This window comes from Rhineura floridana, chromosome 9 (genome assembly GCF_030035675.1).
Source record: "Rhineura floridana isolate rRhiFlo1 chromosome 9, rRhiFlo1.hap2, whole genome shotgun sequence".
In the NCBI taxonomy this organism is placed as follows: Eukaryota; Metazoa; Chordata; class Lepidosauria; order Squamata; family Rhineuridae; genus Rhineura; species Rhineura floridana.
The window spans coordinates 85,936,851-85,962,129 of record NC_084488.1 but is presented as its reverse complement, the minus strand read 5'-3'; the positions used below and the strand labels follow the sequence as shown (position 1 = coordinate 85,962,129).

The window sequence follows — 25,279 nt, the reverse complement described above, 5'->3', positions numbered from 1 at the left end:
GCACAAGACATATCATAAGGAAAGTGGGATTGGACCCAGATGAAGGAAGTGTGAAAACTGGAGGGAGAAATATCAATCATTTAAGATATGCAGATGATACCATACTACAAGCAGAAACCAGTAATGATTTGAAACGAATGCTGATGAAAGTTAAAGAGGAAAGCACAAAAGCAGGACTACAGCTAAACGTCAAGAAGACTAAAGTAATGACAATAGAAGATTTATGTAACTTTAAAGCTGGCAACGAGGACATTGAACTTTTCAAGGATTATCAATACCTCGGCACAGTCACTAACCAAAAGGAAGACAATAGTCAAGAAATCAGAAGAAGGCTAGGACTGGGGAGGGCAGCTATGAGAGAACTAGAAAAGGTCCTCAAATGCAAAGATGTATCAATGAACACTAAAGTCAGGGTCATTCAGACTCTGATCTCTATGTATGGATGTGAAAGTTGGACAGTAAAAAAAGGGAATAAGAGAAAAATCAACTCATTTGAAATGTGGTGTTGGGAGAGCTTTGTGCATATCATGGACTGAGAAAAAGACAAATAATTGGGTGCTAGAACAAATTAAACTAATACTATCACTAGAAGCTAAAATGATGAAACTGAAGTTATCATACCTTGGACGTATAATGAAAAGATATGATTCACTAGAAAAGACAATAATGCTGGGGAAAACAGAAGGGAGTAGAAAAAGAGGAAGACCTAACGAGATGGATTGATTCCATAAAGGAAGCCACAGACCTGAACTTACAAGATCTGAACAGGGTGGTTTATAACAGATGCTATTGGAGGTTACTGATTCATAGGGTTGCCATAAGTCATAACTGACTTGAAGGTATATAACAACAACAACAAAGAAGGATATAAGTTATTGAGATATGAAATAAAACTGGGGCAAGGAATATTCTTTATATATGCATGTGCATTCAAATGTCCATTGAGAATGCTTTTGAATCCAGAAGTTTATAATGCCTGGGGTGATCATAGTGATGCATAACCTGAAACAGGTCTTGGCTGCAATCCACAAAGCACTGATTTGTACTAGCCCATTAACGTCAAGAAGTATACTTGTTTTAGTTGATGAATTTTAATCCTAGTATGTCTGAAATCTTCCATCCACATGGGTACCTCTGGTGTCATTTAGCAACCTAGTAAGTGATATCTAGCCTCCTGGGTGTACACAGTGAAGATTGGTGGCTCCGATGTCAGCAGGGCAATTCAGACTAAATCCACTCCAGGTTTTAGTCTGAACTTTCAAGGAGCTTCTGTGGATGCTCCTGCAAAAGCAGTACTTCAGGTACCTATAAAGGAAGCTTAGTAGTACTAATCACCTTGGAGCTTTAAAGCAGAATTAGCTCTTATTGGAACAATTAATAGCAGATGGTTCACATAATGTCGCAGCATATGATTTCTGCTTTAACAGGCCTCTATTTGTTCATGTTGTTCTAAAAAGCACAGCCCACCAATACTGTTATTAACATTTGCGATTATTCCCTTGCTATGTTCCCTTCCCCTTAATTTAAGTTTCTTAATGTGATATATATATAGGGATATTACTTTTTATTATTACTCTAAATCAGACATTGAACTGGAAAACATGTTTTGTTTGATCTGCAAAATAAAATAAGTTGTGGAGATAATGAATATGGAGAGAAAATGAATGACAGACTACAGAAATAGAGCACTTTTTAAAAAAAAAACACAAACCTGGCTAAACGAAAATTTGAAAGGTCAAATGCCTCATATGAAAATATGTGAAGAGGAGCGAGGGGTTTCCAGAATATATTCAGTTCTGTAATTTACTTTAAAAAAAGAGAAAATATTTACCTATATACTAAAGGTCACAAATAGAGCTATAGGCAGTGAAGTATTAATTTAGTGAACTGTAACTAATTGAAAAAGAGAGTAGTTTTTCTATGTTGCCACCTAAACACTGGTCAACACTAATTTTATTCCCAATGATGTTTGATCGATTTTAGGGTAACTTTGTGTCACTGATTCCGAATATGGCATCGGTTTTGCTAGATTGGCTCTAATTTTTGAGATAATGGATGCACCCATTGAAAAACATAACAAATTCAAGAAATTTAATGGTCAGGCATAGCCTACCCACAAATGACATGGAAACTGTCTCAAATCATACAAAAGTAAACACATGAAATACCTAATGGCATTGTATTCAGTACAATAACATTAAAAGTAAGCTGATTCAGATAATCACAATTAATGCATAGAAAACCGCTGTGTGTACGATTTTCTTTTATGTGGGGCATCAGGACAATCACGTTGGAAGCTCCGGAAGTAGTCTGCCATCATGTGTCTGTCCCATCTGCCTTGATACCTTTCCTCCATCACTTTTATATGGAACCTCTCCCCTTGTTCCTCACTAAAATCACCAAGATTATCCGGAAATCTGTCTAAGTGCCTATGGAGATAGTGTACCTTTATGCTCATATTAGTACCCAAATGTTTAAAGTTAGCAAGCATGTTTTGCACCAATTCTTCATAATTATCTGCTTTGTGGTTACCCAAGAAGTTCTTGACAACTGAGACATAACTGCACCAGGCAGAAGCTTCAACATCATTCATAAATTTAGTGAAATTCAAATCATTGATGAGTTTACGAGTTTTAGGACCATCAAAGATTCCTGCTTTTAGTTTTTCCATAGTCAGTCCAAGGAATGATCTACAAATGTATTTGAAGCAATCACCATCTTTGTCCAAGGCCTTAACAAATTGCTTCATCAGTCCAAGCTTGATATGGAGTGGCAGGAGAATGATTTTTTCTTTGTCAACCAATGGCTTGTTAATGATGTTTGCTGCACCTACAGTCATGTGTTCCCTTGAAGGCCATGTCACTTTTTCCCAATGATCTCGCTTTGCCCTACTATCCCACAAGCAGATGAAACAAGGGTACTTCGTGTATCCACTTTGCTGTCCAAGCAAGAAGTTCACCATCTTTAGATCAACACAAATAGACCACTGGTGCTCATGATAGCAGAGCTTCTGCAAGACCATTTTGATATTTACATATTCTTCTTTAAGTTTTGTTGAGTGAGCAATTGGAAGAGATGCATAGCGGTTACCATTGTGCAATAAAACACATTTCAAGCATCTGGTGGAGCTGTTCTATAAAAAGCTGCCAATCTTCTGGTCGATATTCTGGTAGTCCCATTTGAAGAAGAAGTCCAGGAATGTTATTGCAGTATACAAGTTCTTCATCTTGGCTGAAGTATGGAAGAAGTCCCTCCTCTCTTGTCCGATAAGCTGTTATGTTAGCTTCTGGCTGTAGACAGTTCTTTTCCATTAGCCTGGATGCTAAAAGTTCAGATGCTTGCTTTGACAGACTGAGATCTCGTATCAGATCATTGAGTTCTTTTTGGGAGAACTGCTCAGGTGTTGAAAAGCTTTCTTCATATCCACTTCCAGGGCTACCACCTGTGCTACACTCCACGTCCAGCATTTCTTCAACATCTGACAATGGAAGGTCAGGCAGTGAGGTAAACGCTGGTATGGAAACGTCTTCGCTGTGTGGCACAGGTCGCCTTGCTGAGTCCAAATCAGGATGCTCCCACTTATGTTTCCTGTAGTGATTGAAGCCTTCCACATTCACAACACAAAAATAACAATCATTGTGATGGTTTTGCGGCTCTCTCCACACCATAGGCACACCAAAGTTTAAACGTTTCCTTTCTCCATTTTTCCACTGTCGTAGGCACTCTACACAGGTTTTGCAAACCTTATGGGGAGCCCAAGACTTATCTTGATCTCCAAGCTTCACTCCAAAATAAGCAAGATATGCTTGTTTTACAAAGTCAGTGATGTTTTTTCTTTGTTTTTGCAGAGTGTATTCACCACAAATGTAGCAGAATGCATTAGGATTGTTTAAGCAGCCTCTTCGTGATGAACTCATATTCCTCTTCCAAAAAAAAAAAAGGTATCAATATGATATTATATGCAATGGATAAACTTGCAAAACAATGTTCAAGAGTAAAAAGACAGACCAAACCCTGCTGCATATGTCAGCAGCTACAGGTCGTATTGGGGTACAATCATCATTTGAGGGGTATCCATTATCTCAAGAACTAGAGCCAATTCGGCAAAACTAATGTCATTTTTGGATTTAGTACCCCCAAAATACCCTAAAGTCATTCAAACATCCTTGGCAACTAAAAAAACATTTTTTTTGGTTGGGCTGTGAATTATATGAATATGAAAATTATGGGTAAAAATTGGATAAAAATAAAGTATCAAAGAACTATCTCTAGAAGATCCACAGACCCATTCAATGAGAAAGAATACCCAGGATAGTTATTTACAGGGATGCTGTAGCAGAGTTTTTTTGTAGATGGAATTTTAAAGTTTCTTGTTATTGCCTAAAAATATTTTTGTTAAAGCAGACGTTAAGCACAAATCAAGGCACATCTTCCTAGGCACAGAATCACTGTGGATGATGATACCAGGCCCCAAAAGTAATTTAGTACTGAGGACTTTCTATTGTTCCTGCTAAACAAAATGCTAAGGGAGTGTATTGCCAATCACCACAAGAAATCTAGATGTATATAGAGGAAATTAGAAATGACATGTAAATGACCTCTGTCCCCTAATTATTGCCCCAAACCCCTGATTTATGGGCATGCTAATTGCTTTTGCACTCTGTTACTGCTTAGAATTGGAGTCTGGGAAGCTTAAAATGCAGGCTCCCTGACACAATCACGGCATTTGGGAAGTTTCCCTATGCCTCTGTGCTCAAAACAACACAGGATCTGGGAAGTTTTTGCTCAGTAACCAAAACAATGCAGTTTGTCCCATGCTCTTGCTCTGTCAGGTGGGATTGTTTATGGCTTTCTCACGTTTGAAGAGGTGATGAGCTAATTGGCTTACGAATGTTCTCACTTGGCTAATGTAAACAAGTAGCCTGATAATCAAAACAAGAGAACAGTTGGTCATGGAATTAACCAGAGGAATGTACTCTGGACTTAATCTTAAATGGCACCCACGATGTGGTGCGAGGTGTAAGTGTTGTCGAACCGATTGGAAGCAATGGCCATGGTGCTATTAAATTACATATACATGTAAACGGCCAATTACCAAGAACATCAAACATGATCACATTTGACTTCAAAAGAAGAAACTTGTCCAAAATGAGGAGATTGGTAAAGAGGAAGTTGAAAGGCAAAATCCAGAGGGTCGAATCACTCCAAAATGCTTGGGTGTTGTTTAAAAACAGAATATTATATACTGCAGATCAGGAAAGGTACCACCAGGGCCAAAAGGATGCCAGTGTAGTTAATCAGCAGAGTCAAAGAAGTTATTAGAGGTAAGAAGGCTTTCTTCAAAAAATGGAAGTCTTGTCTGAATGAGAAAAATAAAAAGGAACACAAACTCCGGCAAAATAAATGCAAGAAGACAATAAGGGATGCTAAAAAGGAATTTGAGGAGCATATTGCAAAAAAACATAAAAACCAACCCAACAAATATTTAAATACATTCATGGCAGGAGACTGTCTAGGGAGGCAGTTGGACCCTTGTATGACAAGGGAAACAAAAGTGTGCTTAAACAGGATAAGGCAATTGCAGAGAAGCTAAATGAATTTGCATCTGTCTTCATGGTGGAGGGTATAGGGCAGATCTGTGTGCCTGAACTAATTTTTGCAGGAAGGGAGTCTGAGGAACTGAGGCAAATAGTGGTGATGAGAGATGAAGTCCTAGGCTTAATAGACAAAATAAAAAAGTGACAAATTGCTGGATGCAGATGTGAGATTGCTGATCTTCTCACAAAAATATGTAACTTGTCTCTCAGATCTGCCTCCATACCTAAGGACCGGAAAGTCAATCTTTAAAATGGATCTGGAGGGATCCTGGAAATTACAGTCTGGTTAGCTTAACAATTGTCCCAGGAAAACTGGTAGAAAGTATCGTTAAACATAAAATAAACAAGCATATAGAAGAAGAAGCCTTCCTTGACCCTGAACTAGCATGGCTTCTGCAAGGGAAAGTCCTGTCTCACTAATCTATTAGAGTTCTTTAAGAGTGTCAGCAAGCATATTGATAGAGGTGATCGAGTGGACATAGTGTACTTGGACTTTCAAAAAGCTTTTGACATGGTACCTCACCAAATACTCCTGATTAAGCTTAGTAGTGATGGAATAAGAGCAGAGGTTCTCTTGTGGATCAGGAATTGGTTAAGTAGCAGGAAGTAGAGAGTAATAATAAATGGACAGTTCTCCCCATGGAGGGCTATAGAAAGTGGAGTCCTACAAGGATCGGTATTGGGATCTGTGCTTTTTAACTTGTTCATAAATGACCTAGAGTTAGGGATGAGTAGTGAGGTTTATCATCAGCCAAGTTTGCTGATGATACTAAATTGTTCAGGGTTGTTGAAACAAAAAGAGATTGCAAAGAGCTCCGAAAGAACCTCTGTAAACTGCATGAATGGGCAGTAAAATGGCAAATGCAATTCAACATAAACAAATGCAAAGTTATGCATATTGGAGCAAAAAATCAATTTCACATATACGGTCATGGGGTCTGACTGGCAGTGACTAACTAGGAACGAGACCTTGAGGTCATAGTGGATAGCTTGATGAAGATATCGACCCATATATGGCAGCTATGAAAAAGGCAAATTCCATGTGAGGGATCACTAGGAATAGTATTGAAAATAAAACTGCCAATGTCATAATACTGTTATATAAATCTATGGTGCAGCCGCATTTGGAATACTGTGTACAGTTCTGGTCACCTCTCCTCAAAAAGGATATTGTAGAGCTGGAAAAGGTTGAGAAAATGGCAGCCAAAATGATCAAGGGGATGGAATGACTCCCCTATGAGGAATGTTTACAGCATTGGGGGCTTTTTAGTTTAGGGAAAAGGCAAGTAAGAGGTGACATGATAGAAATGTATAAAATTATGCATGACATGGAGAAAGTGGGTAGAGAAAAGCTGTTCTCCCTATCTCATAACAGTAGAACTCTTGGACATCCAATGAAGCTGAATGCTGAAAGATTCAGGGCAGACAAAAGAAAATACTTCACACAGTGCATAGTTAAACTATGGAATTCGCTCCCACAAGAGGCAGTGATGGCCACCATTTAAAAGAGAATTAGACAAATTCATGGAGGAAAAGGCACCCAGTGGCTACCAGCCATGATGGCTGCGCTCTGCCTCCATAGGTGGGGGCAGCATGGTTCCAAATATCAGTTGCTGGAAATCACAGGAGGTGAGTGTGCTCTTTGCACTCAGTTTCTGCTTGCAGGTTTCCCATGGACAACTGATTGGCCACTGTAAGAACAGAATGCTGGAACAGATGGGAACATCTGGCCTTTGGCCTGATCCAGCAGGCTCTTCTTATGTTCCTATGCTCTTCTTGCATAAAGTTCTCAGATATGGGGAAGGATATGCACAGGGAGGTCTACATGTGAACTTTCCCCCAGCTGAGGTATCCACGGTAACTCATGGACAGCAGATCCAAGAGAAGCTATGTGCTGACCTGAGAGAAGTTAAGGGGCAGGGTGGAAGGTGTGGCCTCACAGCCCCTTTCAAATAATATATGAAAGAGGCTAGTGTCATGATAACAATTGTTACAGCTTTGGGGAGTTGGGATGGATGATGTCTGTGGGTCCCAAGTCTGTAATCCTGTATCTGGATTAGAATCTGCAGTGGAAGAAACTTGCTCTACTGGTCAAAAAAGTTCCATTCATAAGTTAAAAGTTCTGGCCAAGTCAATCTGTGAGTTAATGGGCCGGTTGAGTGGCTGATCTGCATGCCAAAAGGATGTGGTCCAGAGCAATCCTGTTGCTATAGGAACTCTAGCAGGAGAGTGATTCCCTCCCCCGCACCAATCCTGGGGCCAGGAGGTGGTCTCTCTGCGTTAGTCAGTCTGAAATAAAGCTGGAAGTTGGAAAGACCCAGGAAGGCTTGCCTTGCTCTCTATGCTGAACCCCAAGCTATGGCTTTGGGGGGGTCCCTAGAAACCAAATTGGGAAGCAAGATCTGTTGGACCGTTAATGCTGAGGACCCCCTCCATCTTATGCTCAGGTTGTATATGTATAAATAAACCATATATCATAAAGACACCATAGTCTCCAGTCACCTTCATTCAAAGGAAACTAAACCTTGGGTGAGCACTGGAACTCCTAGAAGTTGCTCACTGCACAGAGATTGGGGTATGTGCAACACTATGAAGAGATGGATGAAAATGTGCCCCTTGTGATGATTTACCCCTGTTGTGGTTTCATGTGTAGCATCTGCTGTCATGTTCTTCCTATGACTATTGCAGAGGATTTCAGTGCCAGTCTCAAGCACTCCCTGGAAGTTTGCTGCAGTGCTATGGAAACTATACCAACATCAGAATAATAGGATGATGAATGCTAAAATGTTATAGTGGTGGCAGAAGTAAGGCCCCATCTGCATTATACATCTAAAGTAGTATATCATACCACTTTAACAGTCATGGGTTCCCCGAAAGAATCCTGGGAACTATAAGGATGCTGAGAGTTGTTGGGAGACCCCTATTCCCCTTAAAGAGCTACACTCAGGTGTGTCGTCATCCAGGATCTCATGGGATCTTAGACCCCTTACTTTTTTGGAAATCGGGTCCTAGCAGGGCCCCTATGTCTCCAGCATCCCATGAGCTAATCAGCATGAAAGGGGACTGTGTTAGCCATTGAGACGAATCTTCTAGCATGCTTCCTTGTCCTTTCATGCTGATTGGAGCAAATCAGGAGGTGAGTCAGCCACTGAGAAGAGTCTTCTCAGTAGCTAACACATTCCCCTTTTATGCTGATTGGCTCCTAGGTACATCTGTTGTAGTGGGAGAAAACATTAACAAGGATCTCATTCTCAACCCAGCACCAAAAAAAAGGGGGGAGAGGGGAAAGATGTGTGAATTTGTTTGAGTCTGAAGCCAGCAGTAGGGCAGGAGAAGAAAAAGAGAGAGAAAAATGTTTGGGAGCGGAGAAAGCATGTGTGATAATGTTTCAGATATAAATGATGTTGTATATATGTGTACTGTGCATGGTAAGATGAAACGCAAATGAATATGCCTAAGAGTGTGTGTGTGGTACAGCCAAGACCAGAGATTAGGATCAGGAATTTCCATGTTTAACTTTCCTCCTAAAACTCATAAGTTCTGCCCAAATGAAGTTACTCTGAGTCCTAGTATGGCAGCCAAGAAGGGGAACTCACCAGATGAAGTTCCTTACCTTACAGCAGAATGATGCTGATGATTATGATTTTTAAAATTGCCTGAATAGGCAAAAACCACTCTCTTTTTCTAACATTCTAGGTATGAGTGGAAGGAGGGAGTGGAAAATCCCTTTCTACCTTCTAGAATGTGGTAAAGTTCAAAAGATTACAAATTCCTATGCAAAATAAATGCTTTCTTACCCCAGCAGCAAAAAAAGCCCCCAGAGAAAGAGAGTGGGGGGAGCATATGCATACAGCAGTTTATAAGTGTTTGTGTTTATTGCTATAGGGCTTTTTCAGTCGGCTGTGTAGGCCCCAATGAGTGTCAACTTCAAGCAAGCCTTTATTAGTTCCTACTTCAAAAAGCCAAGACAAGTTGTGGAGACTGAGAATTCTGGAATTGCAGAAAAAGAGACAGTGAATCCTGGTGATGGCATCCCATCTACATAATCAAGAAGTTTGGTGGAAGAAGGAGATAAACTTGTAGGCATTGGATTTAGTAATTCAAGCAATATCTACACAGCCAAATGGTGACAGTGACAGAGAAGCAGAAAGTCATATTCAAGCCTTGCCAGATAATTCTATAATCTTCAAAGGCTGAAGATTATTCTGTAATCTTAGAAGGGGGTGTGGCTATGAAGGGGTATGGCTGTGGCTATCATGAAGGGACCCTGCACTTCTGAATTTGCCACTATACTATTGGCTACAATTCCAGGAGTGGTTTAACAATCAACCCCTCTCCCCAGGGACCTCTGGGAATTACAGCTTTGTGAGCGTAACAGGGAACTTCAAACAGCTCTCAGAACTCTTAACAAACTTCAGTCCCCAGGATTCTTTGGGGGAATCCATAACTGATTAAAGTAGTATGATATTACTTTAACTGTATACTGCAGATGGAGGCCTGAGTCACCACTGGAACTGTAATGTGTGCCCAGTAGCTCCCTATACACATTCACAACAGTCCACTTGATAGCCAGCTGGGCTGAGCATATATTTGAATTTGCTGTCTTGGTTGAACACACAGCAATAATGTCTTACAATTGTCATCAGCTGATAAAAGTGCTGCATCAAACTTGGCCAGTAGTTTAAGGTCATTGTTGCTGCATATTGAGTCAATACGCATAACATGAACTGGAGTGGAAGGTCACAGACTAAATAACACCATATATTCAAATTCAGTGTAAGGATTATTTCTGTTGTGAAATATTTACATAACTACAAATGTAAGAAAGAGAACATATCATTGGCTTCTTCTGCAAAATTATTTTCTTTGCTTTTATATCTTCTCTTAGACAAAAGATATTATGCAAGAATGCATTTCTTTAATTACCATAGAACAGTTTGCAACTCTGAGCCTAATTCATCTAGTAGCATTCATGCTCCATTATCAACAGTTCCTCACACATTTGCCTTCTGACTTATATATGAGTGATACCATGAAATGAGGCTGGTTTTACTATAAGGTATTTATGCTGATTTGATGGGTATCTCTAGGGTTACTGTCTATGCATTATACACAGAGCTTGGAAAAGTTACTTTTTTGAACTACAACTCCCATCAGCCCAATCCAGTGGCCATGCTGGCTGGGGCTGATGGGAGTTGTAGTTCAAAAAAGTAACTTTTCCAAGCTCTGATTATACAGCCACAACAGTGGCTGTATCCTATGGCCAGCATGAATTTTTCACATTCCACCATATTAAATTGAAAATACCCCCATGCCATTCTGCCGCTTCCCATAAACTCATTTCAAAACAAAATCTTATAAACGTATAGTCCTGAACTCAGAAATGCTTGCTTAACAACCCTCTAAGCTTTCATGGCAATACACAAAACACTTAGAGAGAATTGAGTTCAAAGTGTAAAACATGAGCAAAATCCAGACACCTTTTGGACTTTTTTCTGTCAGTGGTCTCATAATTTGTTGAAATTAATTAAAAATCAACCATGTTCACAGAGTACCTGTTACTGACCTTGCCCTATACTCTGACCTTCATCTTCAGCAATTTAAAAATTAAAAAAAAATGTGTGGCTGATTTTTAATTAATTTATGAGTTTTAACATTGGAGCCTATGATAGCATAGGCATGCTCAGTAAGAATCAACTGTCAGTATTCTAAAAGCCGGACTAACAGCTGTCTGGCTTGGCTAATCAAGGGGGCACACCCACACCAGACATTTTTCCACTTTAAACAGTCAGTTTCCCCCAAAGAATCCTGGGAAGTGTCATTTGTGAAGGTTGCTGAGAGTTGTCAGGAGACTCCTATTCCCCTGACAGAGTTTCAGTGGCCAGAGTGGTTTAACAGTCAGACCCTCTTCTGGTAATTGTAACTCTGTGAGGGGAATAGGGTATGTACTGACAACTGTCAGCATCCTTCACAAAATACTGTTCCCAGGATTCTTTGGGGAAAGCCATGACTCTTTAAAGTGGAATAAGTGTCTGGTGTGGATGTGGCCAATGACAGGTTTGGTTTAAATTTGGGTGGGAGACTACATGTGTCTGTTGTAGAATAAAAAGGTGGGGGAAACTTGAAAAATAGTGATATTGTTAATAATGGTTTCCTTTTGGAAAGAAAAAGAGATTTCCCTCTGCCCACTGAACACCTACCCAGTCTCCCCCTCCTCCTTCAACTCCCCCTCCTCCTCCCCTCCTGCCTGTCCCTCCCCCTTCCACCCTCCCCCTCCCCTTCCCTCCCCCTTCCCTTTCCATCCCACCTCCTCCCCCTATCAGTTCCACCTATTCTAAGCATTATTGCACAGGAATAAATCCCATTGAACTGAATAAGCATGAAAATGATCAAACCTCCCCTCCCTCCTCCTCCATTCTATCTCATCCCTCCTGTTCCACCCCTCCCTCTCCTTCCCCTCCCCTTTTCCTCTCCCCTTCCCTCTTCCTCTCCCCTCCCTCCCTTCCTCCTCCCTCCCTCCCTCCCCTTGTTCTCCTCCCCGTGATCAGTTTCACCCATTTTAAGCATGATTGCAGGAGAGTAAATCCCATTGAACTCAATAAGCATGCAAATGATCAGACCTACCATTCCCCTCCCTCTCCCCTTCCCCTCCACTCTCCCCTCAACCTCTCTCCCCTCAACCTCTCTCCCCTCTTTCTCCTCTCCTTCCCCTCCCTTGCCCATTCCTCTCCCCTTCCCTCTCTCCTCTCCCCAATCCTCCTCCCTACTTCCTCTCTTCCCCCTCTTCCTTCTTCCTCCCCCCTGTCCACTCCAGCCCTTTCTCCCTCCTCCCTCCCCTTCTCCTCTACCATGGACAGTTTCACCTATCCTAAGCATGATTGCAGGGGAGTAAATCCCATTGAACTCAATAAGCATGCAAATTATCAGTCCATTGTCAGCAAATTTCCATAGGATCCCATTTCTTACCTCCTGGATTAAAAAGCAGAGAAATTCACAAATAGGCAAAAAAAATACAACCCACCCTTCCTCCCCTCCTTCCCCTCCCCTCCTTCTACTCCCCTTTCTCCTCCCTTCTTCCTCCTCTGACCACTCCAGCCCTCCATCCATCTCTCTTTTCCTCATTCCCCATGGTCAGTTTCACCTATCCTAAGCATGATTGCAGGGGAGAAAATCCCATTGAAGTCAATAAGCATGCAAATGATCAATCCATTCTCAGCAAACTTGCACAGGATCCCATGTCCTACCTCCCAGATTAAAAAGCAGAGAAATTCACTAATAGGCAAAACAAAACAAAACAAAACCCTTGCAGTTTAAGAACGTACCTATTGCCAGCAGATATTTCTATCAAACTTTAAAAAGCAGGGAAATTGGGCTGCTATAGTGAATGCAGCAGGGGAGCAGGAGATCTGACTTCCTCTCTGAGATATTGTACTGCCCTACAAATTTGTCAGAATGCAAACACAATTTGGGCTGGTCTTTCACAGTCCAATCCACTTGCTGTGTAGCTTGCAAGAATTTGGTAATGTGCCTCTGAGCATGGTGGTGTGAGAAAACATTTTTTGAAATTTAAAAAAAGGGGGGACAAGAGGCAGGAGATACATGGCCTGATGTAAAACACCCAGGGCTCACCCCCCAAGCCTCCCCTCCCATGCATTTGATGCAGCTGCTATAGTCTATGCGCAGGATTTAGCTCCTAATTTTTACTGAGCAGTGTTATACTACCAGCACTTGTGAAATTCATATCACAATGACTCCTAAAGGGAAAGTGACTCCATGCAAAAAAAACCAAGGAAGAAGACTGAGTTCATAACTCTTTTAAGCTGCTCACAGATATGTGAAGAAAGTTTCATGAAGTAAAAAGGGTAAAATAGGAAGGCAATTAGTTCATCTGTCCATTCCTGTATTGTGAAGACAGCCTTTAGCGCTGCAATTATTTCATGCATAAAAATCTTGCTTTCAGATAATTACACACTTATTCAGCCTTGGTATAATACATAAGAATATCACAACTAAATTATAGGAATAGATTAAATGTGAGATGCAATTTTTTAAAGAAATTATCTAGGTGTAGCTTGGACCATTATTTTATGCATACAAGAGTGTAATAAGCATTTAGCTTCCCCAATAACAAAAGTGTGTTCAACATTTGTTGTGGCTGACATTCACCCCCCCACCTGCTGTTATAGACCCTTGTGTTCTAGATAATCACTCCACTTCTTAGTTTTACAAATTCATATAAAACTTGGCAGTGTATAGACTGAGAATTAGCACATTGATTCAAATCTGAACTGGACAGCACACCCATTTAGTATGAGTGCAAGAGTGTCCTTCCCTACCCCCCAGATGAGAAAAAGTCCCCTAAAGACTCAGATGTACTCTCAGCCTATGGACAGCACTAATCTTGTCAAAATGCACACTGCTAATGGCATTTATTCAAAGAATCCAGGAGCACATCAGGCAGAAAGACAAAATGGCATAGTAAATTCCAAGGAAATTCCTCCTTGAAGTTTTTGGAAAGTTAAGCATTGTTTACAAATTGAGGTTGCCTGTCAGTGGTTTGAGGGAGTAAATATATACTAATTGCCTACGTAGTTATCTAGCATTTTGAAGCTTTTCTTTAAGATGAAGAAGCAAAGGAAGTTAAAAAGAATTCACTAATGACTATTGTTATACAACACATTACATGAAGTGGGAAAATATTAGCAAAATCAGAAAATATATATTCATCATTAACTATACATTGGAACAGCTGCATAAGAAATAAATAGGCTGCATAAAAGATTCATTAACAGGCAAAAAACCCTTGCCATTTAAGAACATACATATAACCAACTGATATTTGGGGATTCTTTGGGGAAGCCATGACTTTTTAAAGTCAAAGTTCCAGGCTATGGTCTGAAGGCACGTGAGGCCAGCACCCTACTGAAGCTAAGCAGGGTCAGGTATGGTCAGTGCCTCAATGGGAGACTGCCTGGGAACCATATGTAAGCCGCCTTGGGTTCTATCATGAAAAGAAAGGCAGGGTATAAATGTAATAAATAGATAAATAAAGTGGAATAAATGTCTCATGTGAGTGTGGTCCCCTGATTAGCCAAGCCAGACAGCTGTTAGTCTGGCTTTTAGAACATTTACAGTTGGTTCTTACTGAGCATGCCTGCACTATCATAGACACCAATGTTAAATTTCTGAAATTAATTAAAAATCAGCCATGCATTTTTTAATGTTTAAACTGCAGAAGATAAAGGTCAGAGTATGGGGCAAGGTCAGTAATAGGGTTATAGGTACTCTGTAAACATGGCTGATTTTTAATTATTTTCAACAAATTATTAGACCACTGACAGAAAGAAGTCCAACAGGGCCTGGATTTTCTTTCTCTTGTTTTTACACTTTGAATTCTAGATTCTCTCTGACTGTTTTATGTAATGCCCTGAAAACGTAGAAGGTTGTTAAGCAGGACTATAACTTTTGTAAGGTTTTGTTTTGAAATGAGCTTATGGAAAGTGGCAGAATGGCATGGGGGATATTTTCAATTGGCGGAATCAATCTATGATGACTATAGTATATAGCCACTCTTGTGGCTATATAATATAGGACACATGTAGAATTACACTGCATGACTACTATACGTGTTTGGTTAAACTCATTATCTCATCTGGGATAAGGGGCAGGATATAATTTTAATAAATCAATCAATCTTGGTAGAGCATACTGATAGAGTACACCCAATACATGAAATTCTTCACTTTTGCTTAACTAGGACTGATTTTGCACACACAGGAAATGAGGTAGTAAATATGGGCCTAGGCAGTACCATTTCAGATTGCAGGTGACAACTCACATGACTGAATGTTTTTTTATACAAAAATACCCCCAATGTTAACTAAAGAAAAGAAAACACTAGCACCCACATGAAGTCTGAAGTGGTACAGACAAGACACAGGTTTACAATCTTGGAAATAACCATCTTACTCCCTCATTTGCTACCTGTGGGTGTTGGAGGTGTGGCAAGAGCACCTCCTGTTTGAGTTCTTGTGTTTGCATTCTAGAAGGAAGATAGAGTTAGGGCCCTCCAGCTTGCTATAAATAATAATAATAAATTTAATTTCTTCGTCGCCTATCTGGCCAATGGCCACTCTAGGCGACTTACAAAATTGTTAAAATACAGTTGATAAAATACAGTAATACAACATAAAAACAACACATCTGCAGCAACAATATTAAAACTGGGCAGGAGGCATTTCAGTTATAACAATTAACCCTCCCCAGATACCCCGAAGGCCTGCTGAAAGAGCCAGGTCTTTAAGGCTTTCTGAAACACATTTAGGGAAGAGGTGTGCCAGAGATCTTGTGGGAGGGAGTTCCAAAGAGTGGGGGCCGCCACTGAGAATGCCCTCTCTCTAGTACCCGCCAATCTGGCTGTTTTTGTTGGCGGGATTGAGAGAAGGCCCTGTGCGGCCGATCTTGTCAGGCGGCATAATTGATGGCATTGAAGACGCTCCGTAAGATAAACTGGGCCGGAACCGTGTAGGGATTTAAAGGTCAATACCAACACCTTGAATTGGGCTCAGAAAACAACTGGTAGCCAGTGTAGGTCGAACAACACTGGTGTGATGTGATCTACCTTTATATGTGCTCTCTACTTAATTTCTTTCCATTGTAAACTGATATGCTGACCTGCCCTTCTTCCTTTGTCTTCTTCTTCGACTGTCTGAGGAGACAGGAGACATCTTTGTCTTGGGCATTGCGCTTCCAACTTAGTTAGAACTAGGTATGCCTTTCTTATCTACTATGTTTTTTCTATAAATGAAGTAGCTTTTTCTTATTTGCTAAGTCTTAAGTCTCAGTGATTTAAATGCAGGGTAAAAGCCTGTTTCTTAAGTAAATACACACACTGGCACACACAACTCAGACTACTGTGTTACTCTCCATATGCATAACAGTGAGAAACTGGCCTACAGATGAAGGTATTTCCCTGTGGCAAATCTATACCAGTACTGTGCCATTGATTACATTCATATGGAGAAAAACTAAAAATCTATCTTTATTTTAAACAAGAGTTTAATCTTAATTTATTCTTGTAACCATGAGAAGCATCTCATTTTGTCTAATAATCAGCAAGACATTTCTCCCCAGTGACAAACATATCTGTGCCCTGCTGTCATGTGAATCTGACAGTATCTGTCTATCAACCAATTACAAAAGCTTAGAGGTTATCAGAGAACTTCGAAAGGAGGTTTATAGAAATACAGCAGAATTTCCCCCTCTAGAGTAAATAGCAGTGATCTGGAAAAAGATTTAAAAATTACTTCTGTAAAAGATTTTGTGGACAAGCCAGAGATTGGCAGAGTGGGAAAAGATAATGTGTGCCTCTCATTTAATCTAACTATCTGGCTTGTTAAGTGAACAGACATTTTAATAAAGATAAATACAAGGTCATAGAAAACCTTATAACTTCATCCTAGGGAAAGTTGAAATCTGTCATCCATAAAATAAGTGGTCCCACAAAGGAACTGGGAGATTTGAGTGGATGAAGAAAAGAAAGCTCTCAGTACGATTTGGGTCAAAAACAGATCTCAACATGGGCAACTGAGGAAGGGAAGTGACTATTAGTCATAAACAAGAGTCATCTGTTCAATAAACTGAATTATTCTGGTTTATATAATACCACTTTTTTTTCCTGTTCATCACTAAAACTACCAGGGCTGGTGAATGGTGCCCCAAGTGCAGTGCCCCCTTCCATTTGTTCAACTTTTGAATATCTTGTTTACAAGATGGTAAATGTGCTCACATGCACCTGATTAGTCACTCCCATGTACATTTTTTGAATGGGTACTGACTGCTGCTGTTGCAAATTTTCCCATGAATCTAATATTAAAATAGTGCTTGTCATGAAGGTTTATAAGAATATAGGAACATAAGAAGAGCCTGTTGCATCAGGCCAAAGGCCCATCTAGTTGAGCATACTGTTCTCACAGTGGCCAACCAGATGCCTATGGGAAACTCTGAAGCAGGACCTGAGGGCAAGTCCTGAATGAAGATGGTATTTTTATAGTAATTGTATCAACTGTTTGGTGGATAGTTGTGTAGATAGCCTGTGACATTTGTCCACCTAAGCCCGGCACCCCTACATCCAGCCCTGAAAACGTATTGAAGAATAATCCTGTGAGTTTTGAGTTAGGAATTCCACAGTTCACAAGTCTTCCCAGCCATGAAGTCGCTCAGGTAACCATAGGTACCTCTTGGACTACCATCTCTTGAACTCAGCCTTTGGATCCCATCTGCAATATGTGAATAATATTTTCTTGCTTTACATGTCTCTTCAAAAATTACTAAGCTAATGTTTGAGGAGTACTCTGAACACTGAATACTTGGAACATACCATGTCAACATTAATTCTTTCTGTCATGTAAGTAAAACTCAGATCATCATCTCTGTGGTTATTTTTTCACAGAACAGCTCATTCATTTCAGTGTGTATGTTTGTGCATGTGTGTGTGCATGTGTGTGTTGTGGCTACATCAATCTTTAGTGCAGGGATGAGGAATCTTACAGATATTGCTGGATTCCAACTCCCATATGCCCCACCCAGTATGGCCAGTGGTCAGGGGTGATGACATTTGTAATCAAACAACATCTGAAGGGCCATAGGTTCTTACCCCCTGCTTTAGTGCCTTCTCCTACAGTTGCCAAAGAGTAGGCAAACCCTACTGGAGCACTAATATTCAACAGTGGTAAATTATTACTGCTCCTTTTTCTGACAACTCTTCATTCAAAAACTTTGATGATAGATGCAAAAATACCTTGATTTCATCTTAACACTGTGTAGCAGGGCCTTCTGCTGTACTAAAATAATATATTTAGTAAATGCTTTCATCTAGTTGTCACAAGCTGTGTGTCTCAATGTGGGGTGAAGGGATTTAGCCTAGAAAAGCGACCTTTGAGTTGCAGAGCTAGAAGCAGATGCTCACTGGCTCAAATGACTCAGAAATGATTAAGCGGACAAGAGAAGTAACAACATTGCCATCAGTTCTCAGCATTCATATGGCAGATATCTTAAAAGAGAGGACCAGATAAACTTCAAAAAGGAGTTTCATCATTGGTAACAATGGATTTTATTCAGCTAAGTCCTACTCAGGGTGCACCTATGAAACTAATGAATCTAAGTCAATCATGTCTATTAACTTTAGTGAGCCTTCAGTGAGCATTGAATACCACCCAATATCTCTCCTGATGTGATGGTATCTGTGAATATGGAGGAAGGAGCTGTGTCCATGATTGTGGGGAAAGATCTTATATGTGTACATTTTTATGCACATAGGTTCAATTCCAACTTTCTAGTGAATGTATGGAGAACAGGAATAGGGCCACGTTTATTTATTTATAAAAATATTTATATATTTCATTAAAAGCATCAAAGCGGATTACAACACATTAAAAACAATTGTAGAATTTTTAAAAGAACAAAGGTCAACTGTTGGGGGAAAAAAAGCATCTTCTTAATTGCCTGCATAAGCCTGGCAAAACAGAAAGGTTTTCAGCAGGCGTGTAAAAGTTAAAACAGAAGGCACCTGATGTGATCTGCTTAATTGAACAAGACTATAGACATTTACCATCTGCAGATTACAACAAAGATTCCTTAAATGAAGTCTTAAATCAGCTTTAGAAAGGAGGGTTGTAGGACTGCATGTGGGGATTGCCAATAAACTTTTCATGCATCTAACGAGTCTTTCCCACAGCATAACCAAATGCTGCATTGTTCTCTGATTGGCACCCAAAGGAACATCATACCTATCTATAAACAAAAGGCTTTATAATTCCCTCGATGAGCAAATATAAATACCATTATTGCTAACACACATTTAAGTGCATATGAATATGGTAAACTTGCCTGAAATATTAAAGTCCTCAGTATTTGTCAGAAGATCAGATATTAATTAATACCAAACTCAGCAACAAAGCAAGTAGGCAAGGGATTCCTTGTGGCTTTGTCATCTTCAGGTAATGAAGCTCAAGAAAATAATTAAACAACTGTATCTAGTACTTGGAAGTTTCTGTGAAGCAATGTCGTTCCAGCTTAAATTTTATATTTTATGTGTAATGGGTTGGATCAAAAGATCCCGAGAGTGGTGTCATGTTCATGGAAAGGGTGCTCCAGTTCCAGCACCCACTAATGGAAGGGGAATGCAATTTTTGCTAATTTTGCTTTCCTTCTGCAGGTCTCTGCATTCGTCATCTCCAGAGGGCTTGGGGACCTTACAGAACAATGTAAGAGATAAGGGGGTGCAGGGGGGAGGGGATTGGTTAAAAAAAACACCAGTCCATTTGTGAGAGCCCCCATGGGATAAAAGTCACTTTTGTGGATGGAAAGCCTCTTTTTTTACAAATAAAAGGGCACCACTGGATCTAACCCAATGTTAATAAATTTATATAATTCAATCCCACAACCAGATAGGACACTGGATTTGGAGTTCTAAATTAGTACATTCTTTAAAAAAGAAAGTGCAACAAAAACATTGATAGAAGTGGTTTCTTTTATTAGCACCCTGCTGTTCAGTTTATTAAAGACTGGAGAGAGTTCTGCCAAAAGATAAGGAAAACACAATTACTCTTTGATACACTGATAGAGCAGGAATATTAACTCCAGCCTCTCTCTTCCACCAGCTAAATACAGCCGCATTTTGGGTTTGTAGCTAGGTGGACTGTGCACATCTCATTTTGTGAAGGTCACTGATCAATCAAGATTATTTTAGCTGTGTACAAATCACAAGGTATGGCTATGCAATAAGAATGAGGAAACTCTGTGAGAAAGAGTGCATTATTGAGAGTTAACCCAAAAACTCTTAAAGCAGTATAATGAAATCAAGAGTCTTTAACTGGCAATGGGTTGAAACTAAATCTGGTAGAAAAGCCCAACGGCAACAAAAGGAAATGGAAATGGAATCCTATGCAAAGGCAGAAAGGAACTGATAACAAACACACACACACTTTATATATAGAGAGAGAGAGGCAAAAAAGAAGACATTCCATGAATACAATATTCAGAATGTATGAATCCAAAAGAAGAAGAAAAAATATTGTATAAATCCAATATCTACTGCCATACTACCCTGAACACACCCGATCTTGTCTGATCTTGGAAGGTAAGCAGGGTCAGGCCTGGTTAGTACTTGGATGGGAGACTGCCTGGGAATACTGGGTGCCATAGGCTTAGAGGAAGGCAATGGTAAACCACCTCTGCATACCTCTTACCAAGAAAACCCTATGAATATATCCAAAAGATTCATAGAGTTGCCATAAATCGTAATCGACTTGAAGGCATATAACAACAACAACAAAATCCAGTATCTGGAAATAGGCAAATGACATCACTACCACCACCACTCAGTGTTTTTACTGTATTGGAATCTACATGTTGCATTTGAAATGTGGACATATAGCATGTTACATCCCAACTGCATGAGACAAATCCCCACCAGTGGAGCCTTGCAAAGCACCTTCAGCATGGGTGATTTTCATCAGAGATGGGACAGGATGGAAGGAAGTCCTTAACCCTTTGCCTTCCAATCACATTTCCCCTGAAACTCCCCCCTCCATCAACTGCTTTTACCCCACAGGATATCAATCCTAGCAGTAAACACAAACTAAGGCGATATCTACACTATACATTAAAGCACTATGATACCACTTTAACAGTCATGGTTTCCCCTAAAGAATCCTTGGAAATGTGGTTTGTTAAGTGTGCTTAAAGTTATTAGGAGACCCTCTATTCCCTTCATGGAGCTACAATTCTCAGAATGGTTTTATAATCAATCCCTCTTTCTAAGAATTGGGGGGGGGAGACGCACATAGGCTGCCTGTGCATCTACTTCTCCCCCCTCTCCTCGCCATCAGAACTCCCCTCTCCTTTTGACAGCCCCAGGTGACTCTAGGTTGACCTGAACTGATCTGGGGTCATCTGGGGCTGCCTCAACCCAATCTAGCCGAATCCAAATTGGCCCAATTTTTTTCAGGATCTAGTGTTCTGTCAGATCTGGTGTACAGCTGTAAAATTCACTATCATACACGTTCACAAGAGCACTTCACCACACTCAAATGTAGTGTTGAAGTCACCTATGCTAAACTGCTGGAGCACAATTCACCAGTATTTTTTTTCCTGTGCAACTCCCATTCATTCCAATGGGGCTTGCGGAGGGAAGCTTTCCCATAGATTGTGCCCTTAGATTTTATGATAATTACATCATTTGTTTTTTGAAACCACATCATATTTCCCTGCTGCCATTTAAAAGCTGAGGGAGCTATCCAGGTCCATTAAAATCAGTGAACTGACTTCATAAGATCAATTAAAATCAGCACAAATTAGGCTAATTAAAATAATAGTTCTTATCCTCTGTGTGATGATTAATCCACTTATCCAAAACAGAAACTGCACTTATCCCACAATCCATTTTCATGTAGCATCTGTATTTTTGTTTATTTCCTCCTACTTCATGAGACACATTCTTTGTATTTTAGCCTTCCTTCTTGGGTTGCATTTAAAGTACATTCTGTTTGCCCTTGGCTATTAAGTCTTAATTTTTACTCTTCCTTTTGGTTATCATAATTTTTCCTTGTGAGCTCCTGCTAATCACCTGCATTTTTTGCCCTAAATCATTATTTCAAATTACAAGGATATATATGTATTGCTGATATAGTCAGAGCAGATATTTTTGCATTACCTGTTTGCCTTCCCCAGATCCTATTGTTGCACAAGATTTGCTCCTAACCCTGCATATGTTTCTATTTCCTGTTAAAACTTTGCCTTGTTCTGCTTTAATTAAGATGGAACCAATAATTGTTTTTCACTTTCCCTTTGACCAAATGACTTGTACTGTTACAACACTTTTCAAACGATATCGTCTGCCACAATTGTTTTTTTGCAGATACACAAAACAGCAAAATAAAGTACGATGGCTCTTGAAGCTGTAGGATCTGCACTGATAGCAAAGTTGTTTGCATGTGGGTTAGTCAAAGAGGGGAAAGGGGGGAAATATCTGTCTTCTATGGAAAGACATGCTATGATTACAGGCATATGTGTGTTCTTAAATAGCTATAAATTGATTGTAATTAGTGATAGGTGTCTCAAGTATACTGAACGTGTATGAAAACTAGATGAAAATTTGAGTATATGTCATCTTGTACTCTAAGCCAGAGAATACTTTCTAGGGAAACCTATACTTGATTCATAATACATACAGGCATTATGGGCTGGACAAATTCATATCTCAGACCAGGTGATTCTAAACTTTGGACATCACTCATTGGAATCCGTGTTGATGAAAGGTTCTTCTCAACTATTTAAAAACTGTGTATCATGATTTAAAATGAACAAACTAATACATAAAAATTGATATCTGTCGCAAACCCACCCTTCACCAGGCATTATCCCTCCTGACACCCCACACTTGGTTCAGGAAATTCTCACAGCAGCGCACTTACCTCAGCCTGGGTCAGATATGCTGTCTGCACCACAAGCTTCAGCCCTGCCACCTTTTCTCCCATCCAAAAGGTGACCACTGGTGTGCCCTGTTAGCACAATAGGATGTAGATACAGGATCTGAATAGGACCCTGATGTGGTAGCACATATGACCAGGCAGACATGCAGGAATTTAAATGAACAAAATAACTTTATTGAAATACAAGATGTTAACTAGAATATTGATGTATAGTCCCTATCTACTCTACCTGTCCTACCCCCTCTAACTAATATGTAATCCATCCTTTTCCACCCAGCTCACTCCCACAACACAACCTTCTTCTTTCCACTCCAGATCCCAACAACAAAACCTCTTAACTGTCAAAACGAACTGTCTTTCTATTCAAACCTCCCTTGGAACTCTCACTCACACACACCCTCCTACTTGACAGTCTTACATCACTCATACTCCCAGACATTCCATTAACTCCTTCAAACTCATAACACATTTAATAACAGTTCCCAACAAGTGGTTTTGTTACAGTACCCCATACTACAATTTTAAAAAATCACAACACTCTGTGCTGCAATTACATTGATTTAGTGGCATTGGTGGACTCTATCTGACTTTGAACACTAATACAAAGCTTGTCATGGAAAGCTATGTATAATTCCTTTTAAAGGCTGCAATTCTAAGGCTGTATTCAGATGTGAGGTTTATTGCATTAGTTTGACTATAAACACCACTCCCAACTTCTTGAAAAATTCCACCAACACTGCCTCCAGAAAATTCTGCAAATTACTTGGGAAGATAGGCAGACTAATGGTAGTGTATTGGAAGAAGCGAAGACCACCAGTGTTGAAACAATGATCCCCCAACATCAACTTCGCTGGACCGGCCATGTTTGTCAAATGCCTGATCACCATCTTCCAAAGCAGCTGCTTTACTCCCAACTTAAGGATGGAAAATGGAATATCGGTGGACAGCAAAAGAGGTTTAAAGATGTTCTCAAAGCTAATCTAAAAAAATGCAACATAAGCATTGAGAACTGGGAAGCCTTGGCACATGAGCGTCCCAATTGGAGGTCAGCCATTATCAAAGGTGCTATGGACTTTGAAGAAGCACGAGTACAAGGCGGAAGGGACAAATGAGCTAAGCAGAAGGCACATCAAGCAAATCCTCATCGTGACCATCTTCCATCTGGAAACCTATGTCCTCACTGTGGGAGGCTGTGTGGATCCAGAATTGGCCTCCACAGTCTACGGACCCACCGTTAAATACCTTATCTTGGAAGACAATCTTACTCGGCAATGAGTGATCACCAATGAATGAATGATTGGTAATAATGGAAGCGCTTCTGTCCCAGTTCTAACATTCCTTGTACATTGCAGGACCTATTGTATTATGGAGCTGTGGCTTTTTGATTGATATACCACCATGTCACATTAAATTTCATTCACACCAGTGGGCGTGATATGACACAAAAAACATCATCAGATATGTCACCACTTCCCCACCCTTTCTGCACATGCACACTTCTGTTCCTCCATGATTCACTGCACAGCATGCCAAAATACCACCCAAAATTTTGTTAAATAAGTGGTGGGGGCATGATTCATGAAAACTATGGGAAACCTACAACACAAAACTCTCATAATATTCCAGGTTTCCAGGGTTGTGAACAGATTTTTTCTGGAAACAACACAGAAATGAGTGCTAAACTTCTGCTAGATTTTCAGAAATGGATTTTTACATTGTATGAAAGATCACACAACATGCAAAGATTAACAGGTATGTTGGGAAGATGGAATAAAGTGCCATCTGAATGCAGCCTAAGCCTATTCACTAATAGGCAAAAAACCTTGCGGTTTAAGAACGTACCTATAGCCCACAGATATTTCTATCAAACTTTAAAAAGCAGGGAAATTGTGCAGCTATAGTGAATGCACCAGGAGAGCAGAAGACCTGACCTTCTCTCTGAGATATTGTACTGCCCTACAAATTTGTCAAAATGCAAACACAATTTGGGTTGCCTTTCACAGCCCAATCCACTTCCTGGGTAGCTTGGAATAATTTGGTAACATGTGCCTCAGGACTATAAGTTTTGTAAGGTTTTTTTGTAATGAGCTTATGGGAAGCATCAGAATGGCATGGGGGTATTTTCAATTTAACGTTGCGGAATGTGAAAAATCCATGCTGGCTATAATATACAGCAGGAATATACAGCTG

General features: G+C 40.1%; 1 pseudogene; it reads left to right on the top strand.

The window, feature by feature from the left end:
- Positions 1-20,685: 20,685 nt before the first annotated feature.
- On the top strand, positions 20,686-20,804 carry LOC133364627 (5S ribosomal RNA; annotated as a pseudogene).
- Positions 20,805-25,279: the final 4,475 nt, after the last annotated feature.